General features: G+C 44.5%; 1 long non-coding RNA gene across 1 annotated transcript in view; it reads left to right on the forward strand.

The window, feature by feature from the left end:
* Window positions 1-16,379, forward strand: part of LOC123385569 — a 137,867-nt gene that overhangs the window by 20,475 nt on the left and 101,013 nt on the right. The window contains exon 3 of the long non-coding RNA XR_006598379.1: window positions 14,146-14,283. This is a non-coding gene — a long non-coding RNA (uncharacterized LOC123385569). The remainder of the gene's footprint in view (window positions 1-14,145; window positions 14,284-16,379) is intronic.

Consider the following 16,379-nt stretch of genomic DNA (forward strand, 5'->3'; position numbering starts at 1 on the left):
ATCAACATTAAAAAAAATTTTTTTAAAGCAATTTTCTCTTTTACAAACGTTCTAACAGGGGCACCTGGGTGGCTCAGTTGGTTAAGCATCTGACTCTTGATTTCAGCTCAGGTCATGATCTCATCATTTGTGGCTTTAAGCCCCATGCCAAGCCGTGCACTGTGTCAGCACAGAGCCTGCTTGAAATCCCACCCCACCCCCCACCACTCTCTCTCTGTCCCTCCTCCACTCATGCTCTTTCTCTCTCTCCCACTCTCTCAAATAAGCATAAAAAAAACTCTTTTTAATGTTATAACAAAAAAGATGCATAGTATTACAGAAGCATCCCTTCCCTGTCATATAAAAAAGGAGTTATTTCCTAACTGTCTTCTAATTATCAGTGTAATCTTATTTCATATACAAGCTTTTGGTGAAAATGAGACATTTCCGGTTCCTGAAGGCAACATTCAGCTACGAATATGTCTTTTGAGAGTAAACGTTCTTTGGGTAGAAGGTAACTCTACTAGATCCTTTAAATGTTATGTGTTAACATTCCTGAGTTGTAAAAAGTTTATTTCGCCTGAAGGATCAATTTACGTCTATCCCAACATACTACGTCATAAAGAAGATGCGTGAACTGCCAGGAAGAGCTTTCTAGGAACAGAGACATAATATGGCCTTAGATTAATAGAATATTTTTGAAATTAAAAATATTCCATAATTTAAAATTTTGTTTAGAATGGGAAAAATGGATAATAAACAGGGCACCAGAGGTCACATCTTTGGCACAAAGCAACAGAATTGTCACATTCCTTCTCACAGCCTTCCACGACTCTTCCAGCTTTTGCCTGGATCACCTACCTCTGAATTCTTTTGGCACTTTCTGTTGGCATTTGTTGAGATGGAGATTGTCAGCCTAAGGCAGATTCCAAATAGACCACATGTAGAATGAATCCAGTAAGAGTTTAATGGATGTGTGTTATTTTGTTTGATTTGCAGTTTTGCAAACTTTTCAATTTGTGAACCTTTCTACCAATTGGCCGATGTCTCCTATGAATCCATTTCTCTTGAAGAATCAGAAAGATCTGGTAATGCTTAGTCCACATTCTCAAGTGGCTGAAGCCAAGTGGTGGCTAGTTTCTGTAGAAATAGCAGGTGCTTCTCGTTTGCCAGTGTCTCCACTGTCCTGTGTGTTTCCTCTCTGGCCTCTGTGGACTTTGAATATACAAGGCAGCCCACAGGCACGGTAAGTTGTATGAGACATTGGTGCAAACCCACTAGACATGGGAAAGCAGGCCAAGGCAGCTGCTGAGAACCTCCTAACCAGTGGTGGATCAAAGAACCTGATTGTTAGTATGGCCAAATCCATAAAGCTTCAGGAAAGGCCCTCAGGCTTAGAGAATCAGGACATATCTATAGGGGTTGCAGATGCCTGTAGGATGGTCTAGATGACAGTGGGCAGGGGTCCCCTAAGAGAAGAAAGTGGAAACTGCATCAACAACACGCTGGTATCACCTGGGACCCACAGGTCATGACTTTTGACAGGCTACCCCTTGGCAGTTGCCTTCTACAAAGTTTCCTTCTGCAGAACCACAGGGTAGCAGGGATACCAGAGAAGTTCTCCCTGCTTCAAGGGGTGAAGGTTCTCATCACTGTCACTGCTCTCTTCTGATGCTGGGGCAGGCATTCTGGCCTCAGAAACCTTCACAGAGGCCTCATTTTGACAACCACCCATATCCTATCTGCTATTGGCTTTCAGTGTATGTTTTTACTTCTTCACTAAGGTAGTTGTTTGTGAGCCAGTGAAATGCCTTACGTTTCACCTGTTACCATGTCTGACAAACTACTGTGTGTTAGCCAAACAGCTCATGCTCCTTATTTGTTTCGAATTGAATCAGTCTTCACGGCATGAGTTAGACAAAATGGCCAAGCAATAATGGGAACAAGGCAGGTGCTTGCTTTGCCCTCCATGGGAGCCAGGATCTCTTTGGCCCCTGCCAGGCTGGAGATTCCACAAAGAGAAAAGACTCTTTAAGATGCATATGGAGGGCGCCTGGGTGGCTTGGTTGGTTAAGCGTCAGACTCTTGATCTCGGCTCAGGTCATGATCTCATGCTTTGTGAGACTGAGCCCCACATTGGGCTCTGTGCTGACAGCATGGAATCTGCTTGGGGTTCTCTCTCTCCCTCCCCTGTGCTCTCCCTCTGTCTCAAAATAAGTGAACTTTTTGTTTAAAAGATGCGTATCTGGGAGCATTCCAAAGTAACTCTCAGGTAGAAATGGAAGAGGTCTTAGGGCTCACCTGATTACACCTGAGAACAGGTAGTGCACAGCTACAAATCTCCATGGGCTTTTGAGGGCAGGTCTTCTTCCAAAGATTGTATAGTTCCAAACAATTCCCACCAGACTATCAAAAGGGATTTGTACCCTTACTCATAAAGGATTCTAACAGGAATGAGCTCAAAGAACCACAAGAAGGAGAATTCTTCTGTGGGTGTAAACACTGGTTTATCAGCCTTGCTTCTCATTAGCATACATCCTGCCTTGTAATTATGCCCTAATTTGTACTGTGCAAACATCTAACAATCCCTCCACCAACAGCTTCTCTAATTAGTCAGAAAATCAGTGGCAGATGTGAAACTCGTGGGATGCTGAATATAAAATGTTAATTAATTTTAAAAACTTTGAAGCCTCTTGCAAAACCTTTCCTGAGAAAAGTTTATATGAGGGCTTCACTAACAGACATCCTTACACAGTTTTTCTGTCATCATACTACGTTTAGCATCTGATTTATACTGTTTCTAGACTCTTCTCTGGGCCGGAGCTTTTTGGTGAATCCATTAACCATTGCTTGAGTAGATGTGGAATTGGTTACTCTAACACCTCTGGCCAAATATCTGACTGAAATGTCTGACTCTGACAATCAGCAGGGACCTGCCCCCCCAACTCCAGGGTGGTATGAGAAAAGTCATAGAGTCGGGGCTCCTGGGTGGCTCAGTCGGTTAAGCATCCAACTCTTGACCTCAGCTCAGGTCATGATCTCAGGGATGAATTCAAGCCCCACACTGGGCTCTACACTGGACGTGAACCCTACTTTAAAAAAAAAAAAAGTCATAGAACCTGTCAGTTTATCATGGTAAATGATGAGGGTTTGGGTGTCTCCTTGTGAATTTCATCATATCCCACATTCAGATAGTTCCCAAGACCTCTGGGGTTGCTCTTGAACTTTCGTGCAGCAGGATTGCCCCCAAAGATGATACAGTGTGAGGAGTTGCTCTGCCTTCAGATTTAATAGCCCTCACGCTTCAACAGTCATTTTCAGTCACCCCAACAACAAAACTTAGAAACTTATCCCTATCCCTGCTTCCCAACGTAGCTGGGCATTCTCCTTGAAGCCCATAAAGTTCTACTTGAGGTGAAAATTTGTGGCTCTGCCTCTGTTTTCCCTGCAATGTCTCTGGCTGTCACTTTGGAGGACACCAGCTAACTTTGGCCAGGCTGGCATTCTCTTCCCAGTTTGGTTTCAGCCATCGCACCTCCCCAACATGTCTAAGGAAGGGTCCTCATTGCATGGGTATAAAAACTCTCCGCAGGGGCACCTGGGGGGCTCAGTCGGTTAAGCATCTGACTTCGGCTCAGGTCATGATCTCATGGTTCATGAGTTCGAGCCCAGCGTCGGGCTCTGTGCTGATGGCTCAGAGCCTGGAGCCTGCCTCAGATTCTGTGCTTCCTCTCTGTCTGCCTCTTTCCCCCTCTCTCTCAAAAATAAATAAATATGAAAACAAAATCTCTCCGCAAACCAAAAATTACTCTCTACAGTTTTGCTTTTTAATAACATTTTCCTTTTGAAAGACTTAAAAACTGTTTCTTCAGAGCTGAACTGGAAGTCATAAAAATACTAACACTTACTAGGTCCCTCAGCATGTCCTAAACACCATCCAAAGCACTTTGCATGGATTACGTTATTTAACCCTCTCACCAAGTCAGTGAAGTGAGTGCTACTATCATTGCCATTTTACAGATGGGAAAACTGAGGCCTTGCAAAGTTAAGTAGCGTGCTGGGGTCACAGAGTGGTAGAACTGGGATTCAAACTCAGGTAATCTGGCTCCAGAGTCCATGCTATGTGAGAAAAGGGACACCTCATGGTTGTATTGGAAAGTTTCCCTCCATCCAACTGCTAATTGCTATCCCCAGACTCACTAGATATGTGTCCCTCTGTCCCCTCAGGGTGGACATCTCTCCATGTGCCTGTACTGCCTCAGCTGGAAAGCTGTATTCTCCCCACCACGCCAAACTCCCCTTCGCCAGAGAGGCTCATGCCTGAGGGCTGGCTGATGGCCACCTCCCTTACCCTCAGTTATTTTCAGATGGGCTCTGGGCCTCGAACACATAAACACTGGGGGGGTTCCCTCTCCTCTTCCCATGGACCCCCACCCTACCCCTTTCAAGCTTCCCTCACTGTTGGCTGTTGACTCAGGTTGACATGTGCACATGTACGTACAACTGACCCCAGCTTTTAGCTCTCCAAGGGATAGCAGTGGCCATCTGCCCTCTGTGTAAATAAAGGGGGGTTTGAGAGAATGGGGCACATATATGACCCCAAAGAGCCTCACAATTTGCACAAATACTTACTGGAACCTCGGTGTCTGTTTCCATTGCTTTACATGATCCTTGAAGCCAGTCACACTGCTCTAGCTACAAAAACACTCTGTTCTTAACATTTTGCTTTTTAGCTTGTACACTCTAGCAGATTTTGCATGAAGGTGCAAAAAAAAGTCTTTTTCTAAAAAAAAAAAATTTTTTTTTCAACAACCTAATATCATGCAGGTGTATAGAAAGCGACACGCTGTGTTCCCAAACTTGGGTGCGTATTTTCATCATCTGGGGGAACTTTTACGAATCTCAGTGTCAGACCACACCCCAGACCAAGTTCACCAGAACGTCAGAGGGTGGAGCCCAGGTACTGACATTTTTTTTTTTAAAGCTCCCGAGGCAATTCCAATATGCAGCTTATTCTGTAAAACCACTTTTTGTTTTTTTTTAAAGAAACGCAGGCTTCCTTCCTGCTAACCCCGTTGCTTCCAAAATTTCTGTATGGTTAGTAAGCTTTCTCCCTTGATGCTGGGCTCAGATCTTCCTTGGAGAGTGAAAAACTCAGCTTGCATTGGAGATGATAATATGTAACATATGCTGAGGGCTTCCTCTGCACGAGCAGATACTAGATGCTTCCTGTGGCGGGTCGTGTGTAATCCTCCCAAGAACACAGTGGGAGCCGACAGCAAAAGCAGTCTTATTCCCACTTTAGAGAGGAGGAGGCTAAGGCTCAGAAAAGCCAAATCCCTTGCCCAAAGTCAAACAGCTGAAAAATGGTGGGATCAGGATTTGACCCAAAGAGTCAGACTCTGGAATCTCCCCGAGACAGAAATCTCTAAATTCTTCTAACGACCAGGATCGGGGGTGGGGATGGGGGTGGGGGTGGGGGGGAAGGGTAATCCGTTTTTTGTCTGCTTTGTACCACCTACGATTTGATTTGAAAATTCTAGCTGTGAATTCCCACAAGGAAACTGACTCCTAATATAAAGACCCGCCCCCAGTCGTCCGTAGCCAATGCCTCCTTTGCAGATGCTTTCGGCTTGTTGGAAAAGCCATGCTCCCCAAAAGACAAAGAGTGTCTTCACCCACCCCACTTTCTGTGTTCCCGGAACCACAGAAACATGTGTTGCCTCTGCCAGGCGAAGCGCCAAGCGCTGACAGGGCGTGTCGTGTTCGGTCCTCACAGCAGCCTCTGGTCTCGCACAGTGCAACTCACACCCTCATTTTGCAATGAGCAAACGCGCAGAGCTTCGGGAACACCCGATGCTTCCTAGTAGCTGGCAGAGCTGGTCGTTTTTACGCGGCTGACCCCCCCCCCCCCCCCGCAGCCCCCTTTCGAGTCTTCGGACTCGAAAAAGTGAGCATTTTTATCAGTGAAGAGCACAGCTTCTAGAAAAACAAGGATGGCCGCGGACTATGCCGCAGTCTGGAGATAGTAAGAGTGGTCACCAGAGGGAGACAGAGCTTGAGACATCAGCAGGTGAATGTCTCTTTCAGCAACAATTCACAAGCCCAGGGCCTCCGGAGGAAAACAACCAGGGTGGAACTCTTTGTTTGGGTTTAATTTCTTCTTCTACTGCTGCTGTCTTCCTGTCCTCTTCCTCCACCTCCTGTCCTACGTCTTCCTTTTCCTTGCCTGTTTCTAAATGGTAAGGAGCAGCTTTACCGGAGTGTGCAAGTCCGAGGAGGATGTTTTGAGGAGGTCCAGCCCCTGCCCAGAGCCTCAGCCCTGGAAGCCTGAGCAAACACACTGTTGTCTGCGTGTGAAGGCATGAGTTTCCACATCTCCTCCGTCAGATCCTGGGGCTCTTGACCGAGACACAAACGCAACACTAGATAAAATTTCTTTTTTTCTTTTTCTTTCTTTTTTTTTTTTTTTTTTTTTTTTTTGGAGGAAAGCAATTGAACACAGCCAAGGCAAAGGAGAGTTTGATTGGAATTCATCTGTAGGATTTTTTTTTTTTGCCTCAAAAGTATGTTAGATTCTTAAATACCAAAACACTGCCTGTAAAGAACAGATACACGAAGCTATTCTGATATCTGGCATCGTTTTTTAAAGAACTAGTTTCTAATTTCTGGATTTTAAACTCTCTGAAGGCTTCTCCCTACAATATGTGCCACAAAGTGGGAGCGAAATGAATTTTTTAAATTCATAGGATTGGGGCTCCTGGGTGGCTCAGTTGGTGAAGTGTCGGACCCTTGATTTCGGCTCAGGCCATGGTCTCACTGTTCGTGAGTTCAAGCCACGTGTCAGGCTCTGTGCTGACAGCGCAGAGCCTGGTTGGGATTTTCTCTCTCTCCCCTCTCTCTCTGCCTCTATCCCTAACGCACTTGTGCACGTGCTCTCTGTCTCTCTCAAAATAAATAAACATTAAAAAAAATATTTATTTGGTGTCTTGAGCCAATTGCTGTTGGGGAAAAGAGAATTATTTTTGGGCCAGTGCCCCCACTAAAACAGTAACTCATTGTCCTTGGCAGTTGGAGATGCCTACCAAGCTCTAGTCCCCTTTCCCTTGGCCCACTGTCCTCCAAGTGGACCACCAATCAGGCTCATTCCACTGATGAGATCTGTGACCGACCTGAGTCCTGAGGCCCTAAAGTGAGTCCTCAGGAAGGTGGCAAGATGAGAGGGCTAAGAACCCTTTGGTTCGTTTGGGGTTTGCTGTTTTTGTTTGTTTGCTTACCTGTGTGTTTTGCTCTCTTCACTTCGGGAGGAGGCATTTTGTCTCGCCGCACAGACTAAGGTGAGAAGCTCTCCATTTTTCTCTTTGCTCTAGAAGGGTTTCTAAAATACGTGTTTGGTAATACCTCTCCTATAACTCTACAAGGGCTCTGACTGCCTTGTCACCTATTTCCAAAATTATTTGTGGACTCACACATTTCTTGATTTTAGCTCTTTGTGGTTTTTTTTGGATATATTCTGGAAGGCAAGAGTCTCGAGCTTATTATGAAAGGCTTCATGATGAAAACACTTGTGCAGACCCATAGTTGGGGAAATAGAGAGGAGTGCCTGTCAAGAGTGGGGCAAGGGGTATACAAGACTCTGAACTTTGGGCTCTAGACAGCAAGGCGTTCGAAGGAAACATAATGCTTATGTAGCCATAACTTGGCAAAGAGGTTAGAGAAGGGCAGTGAATAATCAGGAAAAACACTGAGGCTTTAGCTCTGTTTGTCTCTCCCAGATGCTCTCCCTTAGGAACATGGCACACAAAACCGAGGTGAAAAGGAAAGTGACCCAGTACTGTTGAAGAGTTGCAGCTTAGACATCCCATGTTCGAACTGTACTGTGCCTTCCATTTGCTGCATAATCTTGGTCAGTTGACGATCTCACTGAGTTTCAAGGTGCTCATGTAGGAAACTTGCGGGCCCCGGTTGCTAAGATGCCTACAGGACAGGCTCTCCGTGGCCACGACTAGCATTTGCCCTGTGTCCTCAGGGGTGGTACGTACATATCTTCCCACAGGCCACCAATTGGTGTAGCTATACTTAGCTGTAGTGAAAACGAGGCTGGGTCGTGCCCAAACCTAACAGAAGGGAGCTGCATGACTGATTGACAACTCTGTGCCATGAAGGACTTACTTATTGGCCGTCTCTGTGCCAGATTAAGAAACCAGCTATGACAGTTCAGTTTTCCAATCTGTAAAGTGGTGGCTTCCTCCTTCAGAGGTCATATAAGAAACAGAAGGTATGCTTTAAGACCTTTAATGGAAGGGCAGCAAAAGAGCTGAGGGTGTGGCCACAGGGTTGTGCTTTGAGCCAAAGTTGAGAAAGTGCCTGTATGTCAACAACTCCTTTGATATATTTAGGCCACTTTTTTTTTTTCCAATTTTTTCTAACATTTATTTATTTTTGAGAGAGCATGATGAGGGGAGGAGCAGAGAGAGAGGGAGACACAGAATCTGAAGCAGGCTCCAGGCTCTGAGCTGTCAGCACACAGGCCTCAAACTCACCAACCGTGAGTTCATGGCCTGAGCTGAAGTCAGATGCTTAAACGAGGGAGCCACCCAGGCACCCCTAGTCCATCCTTTTAAATGATCCCATAGTAAATCATTTTTCTTTTTAGTCAAGACACCCTGTTCATAACAGGATTCTAAAAGTCCTATACCAGTTAAAATCTCCTGAACACACTAAGTTAAATAGGATAAGTTAGATTTATTTCTTGTTCAGTTAATTGGGCTCTGATTGATTTTCCTCAAGTCATGCAACAAGATAAAAGTAATTCTGGGCAACAGTTGACCCCTCAGTGGCGGATGGACAGAAAGCCTCTGTCTCGGCTCTGTCCGCGCACCCCGTCGTGGCAATGCTATGTTGGAAACCCTGCACAGCGCAGAAGAAATAGAAGAACTGGGTAAAGGAGGCAGGGTAGAGAGAGCAATTCAAGATGGAAAGATTCAAGGTGATGGTAGCAGCTTTAGAGTAGAGTCCTCGTCCACGGGGGAGACCCCTGCAGCTCACATCAAGGATGGTGGTCCTTTGTGGGGAAAGTAAAGGTCGGGTGAGGTGGTCCTCTCTTGAAGGATTATGGCATGGAAGCTTCGAACAAGTTCTCCATCTGCTTCTTTACTTTGTCATTTATTCATTTGGCAGATGGTGATCATCTACTGTGTGCCAGGAATGGGACTACTTGGGAACTGAAGAAACGAATTAGACCCCTTTCCAGGGGGTTCATAGTTGAGAGAGGAAGAAGGACACATACAGAGCAGTAAATGCTCTGGAAAAGTTATGAAGGTCTCTTGGCGAACAAATCTTCGATGCCTAGACTACTCATTGTATGTGCACATAGATCACAGACTAAGAGCTGAAACTAGAGATAAACACATATTTATTATAAGCTTTGGTTTTCCATGGTTTTTAGGTCATTGGATTTCCAAACTATTTTTATGACTCGGAAAGCAAGTTTTAAAGGCATCCTGGCCAGCGTATCTGGTTTAATTCTAGTCTCATTTGCTTCCTGACTCTTTAAATAAGCCTTAGCATTATTGCATTCACATTTAGTGAAGTAAATATAATTTGCAAAAATCCAGGTCTGTTTATGTGAGTTCTCATGATTATGTCAGTGCTTCTTATTTTTGGTTTATTTATTATGTTTATCCCTTTTCCTTCCATAAACAAAGCTATTTGCTTTGCTGCCATTTCACTGATTCCGGGGATATTTTTTGTTTTACCTCCAGCTGTTAATCAGTAGGCAAGTGCCCGCACCGGAGTAAAACCCTTCCCTACAGCCGCATGTAACTACTTAGCTCTGGAATCTTCAACAACATTTATAACCACTTTGCACCTGGTGGAATTTTTCAGGTAAATGAAAGAGATGATATCTCAGTCCTCCTTTTGCCTCAGATCCATATTCTAGATCCAAGTCATGGTTTATCATTCTGCTTATCTGATTTTTTATAGGAGCAAATGCTAATACCAGAACTGACAACGTTTTTAAGAATTTATTTATTGTTTAATTTACATCCAAGTTAGTTAGCATATAGTGCAACAATGATTTCAGGAGTAGATTCCTTAATGCCCCTACCCATTTAGCCCATGTCCCCCTCCCACACCCCCTCAAGCAACCCTCTGCTTATTCTCTATATTTAAGAGTTTCTTATGTTTCTTCCCCTCCCTGTATTTATATTCTTTTTGCTTCTCTTCCCTTACGTTCATCGGTTCTGTGTCTTAAAGTCCTCATATGAGTGAAGTCATATGCTATTTGTCTTTCTCTGACTGACTAATTTCACTTACCATAACACCCCCTAGTTCCATCCACATAGTTGCAAATGGCAAGATTTCATTCTTTTTGATTGTCAACTAATACTCCATTGTATGACATTTGGGCTCTTTCCATACTTTGGCTGTTGTTGATAGTGCTGCAGTAAACATTGGGGTGCATGTGCCCCTTCAAAACAGCATCCCTGTATCCCTTGGATAAATACCTAGTAATGCGATTGCTGGGTCATAGGGTAGTTCTATTTTTAATTTTTTGAGGAACCTCTGTACTGTTTTCCAGAGTGGCTGCACCAGTTTGCATTCCCACCAGCAGCGCAAAAGAGATCCTCTTTTTTCGCATCCGCACCAACATCTGTTGTTGCCTGAGTCGTTAAGGTGAGCCATTCTGACAGGTGTGAGGTGGTACCTCATCGTGGTTCTGATTTGTATTTCCCTGATGATGAGTGATGTGGAGCATTTTTTTCATGTGTGGGTTGGCCATCTGGATGTCTTCTTTGGAGAAATGTCTATTCATGTCTTTTGCCCATTTCTTCACTGGATTGTTTGTGTTTTTGGGTGTTCTTTATAGATTTTGGATACTAACTCTTTATCTGATATGTCATTTGCAAATATCTTCTCCCATTCTGTAGGTTGCCTTTTAGTTTTGCTGATTGTTTCCTTTGCTGTGCAGAAGCTTTTTATTTTGATGAAGTCCCAATGGTTCATTTTTGCTGTTGTTTCTCTTGCCTCTGGAGACGTGTTGAGTAAGAAGTTGCTGCAGCCGAGGTCAAAGAGGTTTTTGCCTGCTTTCTCCTCGAGGATTTTAATGGCTTCCTGTCTTACGTTTAGGTCTTTCAACCATTTTGAGTTTATCTTTGCATATGGTGTAAGAAAGTGGTCCAGGTTCATTCTTCTGCATGTCACTGTCCAGTTTTCCCAGCACCACTTGCTGAAGAAGCTGTCTTTATTCCATTGGATATTCTTTCCTGCTTCATCAAAGATTAGTTGGCCATACGTTTGTGGGTCCATTTCTGGGTCCTCTATTCTGTTCCATTCATCTGAGTGTCAGTTTTTATGCCAGTACCATACTGTTTTGATGATTACAGCTTTGTAATATCGCTTGAAGTCCAGGACTATGATGCCTGCTGCTTTGGTTTTCTTCTTCAAGATTGCTTTGGCTATTCAGGGTCTTTTCTGGTTCCATACAAATTTTAGGATTGTTTGTTCTAGCTCTGTGAAGAATGCTGGTGTTATTTTGATAGAGATTGCATTGGATATGAGGATTGCTTTGGGTAGTATTGACATTTTATTATTTTCTAATTTTTTTTGAAGTTTATTCATTTTGGGGAGAGAGAGAATGTGAGTGGAGGAGGGGTAGAGAGAGAGACACACACAGAATCTGAAGCAGGCTCCAGGCTCTGACCTGTCAGCACAGAGCCCGACGTGGGCCTCGAACCCAGGAACTGTGAGATCATGACATGAGCTAAAGTCAGATGCTTAGCCGACTGAGCCACCCAGGTGTCCCTTTGGGTAGTATTGACATTTTAATCCAAATCATACAAATCTTCTTAGAGGGAATCGGGCACTTTCTCTAGGCCTGGTACATGGTGGTGATAATACTGTCGAGATTATTTGGTGTGGCAACTATGAACTTGGCTGCAAGTTACTGGGCAGAGCCATGTGTCATCTTGTACCCTCTGCACCTGTCCCCCATGTGGCATGTGATATAAATGCCAATCAGTGCTGAACTGAATGTACTCTTCAATTATGTTTTAATATATTTCAAAGCAGTGAATAATAGTGGAAACAATTTTAAAGCATCTGTTGTACTATTTTCTCACTTAAAATGTTTTGTTTACTTGCTTTTCAGTCTCTGTAGTAAAAGATCCTAGACCCTTGGTCTTTGGGCTTAGATTTCTGGAGTCATAATGCAAATCTAGTGCTCTTAGTAAGCCTAATGTTCCTAAAATATTTCTTTGAACCAGGATGTCAAGAAATAGCTAGAAGGGAAAAAATTTTTCTTTATGAGCTATCAGTTGGCTTTCTGTTACTAAATTACAAATTATCCCAAAGCTTAGTGGCTTCATAAATATTATTTTACAGATTCTGTGGGTCATGAATCCAGACACAGCTCATCAAGGTGCCTCTGGTTCATGGCCTGTTAGGAGACTGAGATCAAGCTGTCAGCTAAGACTGTAGCCTTCTCTGGGGCTCCATCCAGAGTGTAAGGCTTCACTGGGGAAGCATCATTCACTTGGAGGCCTCAGGTCCTCACTGGCTGTTGGACGAAGGCACTTGTCCTTTACCAAGTGGGCTTCTTCATGAGGCAGCCCACAACATGGCCGCTGGCTTCCCTCAGAGGGAACAAGTTAGAGAGTCAAAGGTCCGCAAGACAGAAGCCACAGTCTTTGGCACACAAACTCAGAAGTGATGTCTCTTCGCTTTTCTAGTTGCTGGAATCAAGTCACGAGGGCCAGTCCACACAGAAGAGTGGGTGATTTTCACAAGGGCAAGAATTCTAGGGGAGGAGGGATTACTGGAAGCCCATCCTGGAGGCTACCTACCACAGACCGAATATGTATATGTGAGTATATGTGACTTCGGAAGCTGATCCTTCCCTAGTCAAGCCTCAAGATGGCTAAAGCCTCAGCCAACAGCTTGATTGCAGCTAGGTAACAGACCATGAGCCACAGCCACCCGGATGTGCTGTGCCTGGGTTCCTGGGCTACAGAACATACAAGCTATATTTGTTGTTTTAAGTCACTAAGCTTTGGGATAATTTGTTAGGCACGTACATATGTGAGTGTGTGTGTGTGTATACGTACGTATATGCCTATACACACACACCACACACACAGGAATTAAACACAAATATCCTTCAAAACAAGATTCCTCTTCCGATAAGATGATTCCGTAGCTTGAGCCATCTGTTTTGTGTCACCAAACACATTCTTGATAGACAGGTTTACATTTTCAGGATCACTCTCTGAGATATTTCTCAAGTTTGAAAATAAAATATTTACTTCTGTGGACGGAAGGAAAGAAGGAATCCATAACTTTAGTTGTTGTTCCTGGGAAAGGCAAGTGCGACCCTCCTGCCTGTTGGATGAGCCAAGCAACCTGGGTTAATTTGCTCAACTCTAATCATTGGAGTTTTCAAATGTGTCATTATAACGCCTTCTCTGGGCAGTCAAGAAAATAGGCTATTGTTAGGAAACAGTTAATATTAATAATGATATTGATGCCGGTACTGAATAGAGAAGGCAGAAGGAATGCCGGGATAGAGTTCCTTCAGAGGCGTCTCTAACCCAGACAACACGAGCTCCAGCTGTTGGGAGGCTTTAAGATCTCCAGGATCAAGGAGAGGTCACATGACAGTCACGAAGTAGAATAATTTTCAAGGTCGCTGCTGGATGCAGATACTTACTATGACTGCGCCAGGTGTAAAAGAGGCGAATGAGAAGAAGCCAAGAAAAAAGAAAACTATGGTGGCCTCGACTGGATCTTTGGCCCGAAAACCATCGTCATTCATTGAGTGGTCCTTCCCGTGACCTTACAGATCCCGCCTGCACACATGAGCTGACCCCCCCGCCTTGCCCCCCTCATTCCAGCCATGCTCGCCTGCTGTTGCTCCAAGTCTTAGCATGCACCTGCTTCCGAGCCTGGTATGTGCTGATCCGTTTGGAACACTCCTCCTGTGGTTATCATCCCCAGGGCTTGTCTTCCGCAATTCCCTTAACGCCTCTTCCCAAATGCCGTTTTCCCAGAGAAGACTTTGCTGTCAAATAAACAAACAAACAAACAAATAACCAGAAAAGCTTTCTCTCTGTGAAAAAGTGCCCAGGTCATCACGTAGCCTTTACTCTTCTTTTTCCTTCACAGTGCACCCCTCCAGATGGATCTCACAAGTTTAGCATCTGTCTCCCCCAGCTAGACTGTGGGCTCTCTAAGGGCAGGATGCTGGCCATTTCATGCATTCACTACGGAATCCCCAGAACTTGGATCGGCACCTGGCACATTGTAGGTACTCAATCAATTTTTGTTGAATAAATATTAAATGCTTATATACTTTGCCAGATATAATTACCAGCAGTTCCAGACATTTGCTTCTACAGACCTTGCGAGAGCTGCTGGGAGAAATCTTGTTACCATTATCACTATTTGAGCGTTGGATTCAAAGAAGTTAAATTATCCAAAACTGCCCATTGAGTGGGTGATGGATGTGGCTGTGATCCCAGGACTGTCTTAGTCTGCGCTCTTAGCCTAATAACCCCTTTCAGTGAAATGATTATATAAATACAGTCAGCCTTGAAGTAGTAACAGAAACTCCTGTCGAATTGTATACATCATTGGGACTTTGCCTGGTCCCTGCTCGTGAAAATAAGACAGAAAACTGCATCCAGGCCGGTATTGGCAGGTTCTGTCACTGCTATAATTGAGTTCCTTTCCTCCCTGGAGCCCCATCTTCCTTCCTTTTCTGGACGAGAGCTCTCAAGGAAAAGTTTGGGTGAATTATCTTTAATTCGAAAATCAAGGGCAGAAAAGCAAACTCTCTTGGTAATTGCAGGAGGATTGAAGGGGGGGGATATTTAAAATCACAGGTTTGTTTCTGATGCCAGGAGAAGGCTGTTGAGGGCAAGGGATTGGAGCTTGGGATGAAATGACCAACAGCCAGATTCTCTTTCTGAGACCCTGCCAGCGCTCAGTCTGTAGAAGGAATTTAGGAGATTGGGGAGTGTGTGCTAGTCCCGGGAAGATAATGGCTTGGTTTTGTCTTCCCTGTTCTAGCACCTCCCGTTTGATTGCTTTCTGAGTGGCAGGCACCATACCGTGCACATAACCTACTATGTCCCTGCAAACTCTCAGCGAGAGCAGGGATTTGACTATCCGTGTGTTCATCGCTTAGAAACACCAGCCCTTGCTCAAAACATTAGTAACTAAATACATAGTGGTCGCTGAATACCATCTATTTTATCTGTGGAGTTAGACGCCAAAAGATTCTGGGTTTTTTCATTACAGAATACATGCCTGCACATCTGTTTAGCTTGGTGGATACAGAAGTAGGAAACCTAGGCTGGAGTCAAACGTAGCCTTGTATGCTCAGATTGGTTCTTCCGCATGACTTTTGCAGTATTGAGACGAGACAAACTCTCCGCCATAAACTTCTCTCTTTACACGGCTCGTGTTCCTGGTACGGCCTCATTCACCAGCACACCTGAAACTAATGACGTTGGTTAGCGTACTCACCGAGGTAGCGATTGTCAGTAACAGTGAGCCAGGCGGTGGGCGACAGCCTGCTAGAATCTTAGACGACAATCAGAGGAACCCCCTAAGATTGGGTCCATCTCCTTGGGGGCAGGATCACAGGGTTTTCAAAGACCAAGGATACATTTCTAGTAAAATAAAATAAAGACATAAGGGCACAAGGGTTCCCATAAAAATAAAAAAATGAAAATGAAAATGAAGAAAAGCAAGGAGGAGGACATAGTCCTGGGCTGCGGAGACAGCAAGGTTACGGTAATTGATTGCTTTCTGAGTGGCAGGCACCATACCGTGCACATAACCTACTATGTCCCTGCAAACTCTCAGCGAGAGCAGGGATTTGACTATCCGTGTGTTCATCGCTTAGAAACACCAGCCCTTGCTCAAAACATTAGTAACTAAATACATAGTGGTCGCTGAATACCATCTATTTTATCTGTGGAGTTAGACGCCAAAAGATTCTGGGTTTTTTCATTACAGAATACATGCCTGCACATCTGTTTAGCTTGGTGGATACAGAAGTAGGAAACCTAGGCTGGAGTCAAACGTAGCCTTGTATGCTCAGATTGGTTCTTCCGCATGACTTTTGCAGTATTGAGACGAGACAAACTCAATGCAGGGCCCCATGCAGTTCCCTTGCTGGCCAGCAGAGAGCGCTGTTGGCATGCACATGTAACCTTGCATCTCCAGCCAGGCCAAGCTTCGCTTACAGTCTTCCTGGAACGGGGTTTGATATGGGGAGGACAGCTTAGGTGAAGGTAAAAAGCACTGGACTCAGAATGAGGAGACATAAGATACAACCGTAGCCCAAGCTCATCCTTGGCAAGTCTCTGTGAATCAGTTTGGGGGCTGTC

This window comes from Felis catus, chromosome A1 (genome assembly GCF_018350175.1).
Source record: "Felis catus isolate Fca126 chromosome A1, F.catus_Fca126_mat1.0, whole genome shotgun sequence".
Taxonomy (NCBI): Eukaryota; Metazoa; Chordata; class Mammalia; order Carnivora; family Felidae; genus Felis; species Felis catus.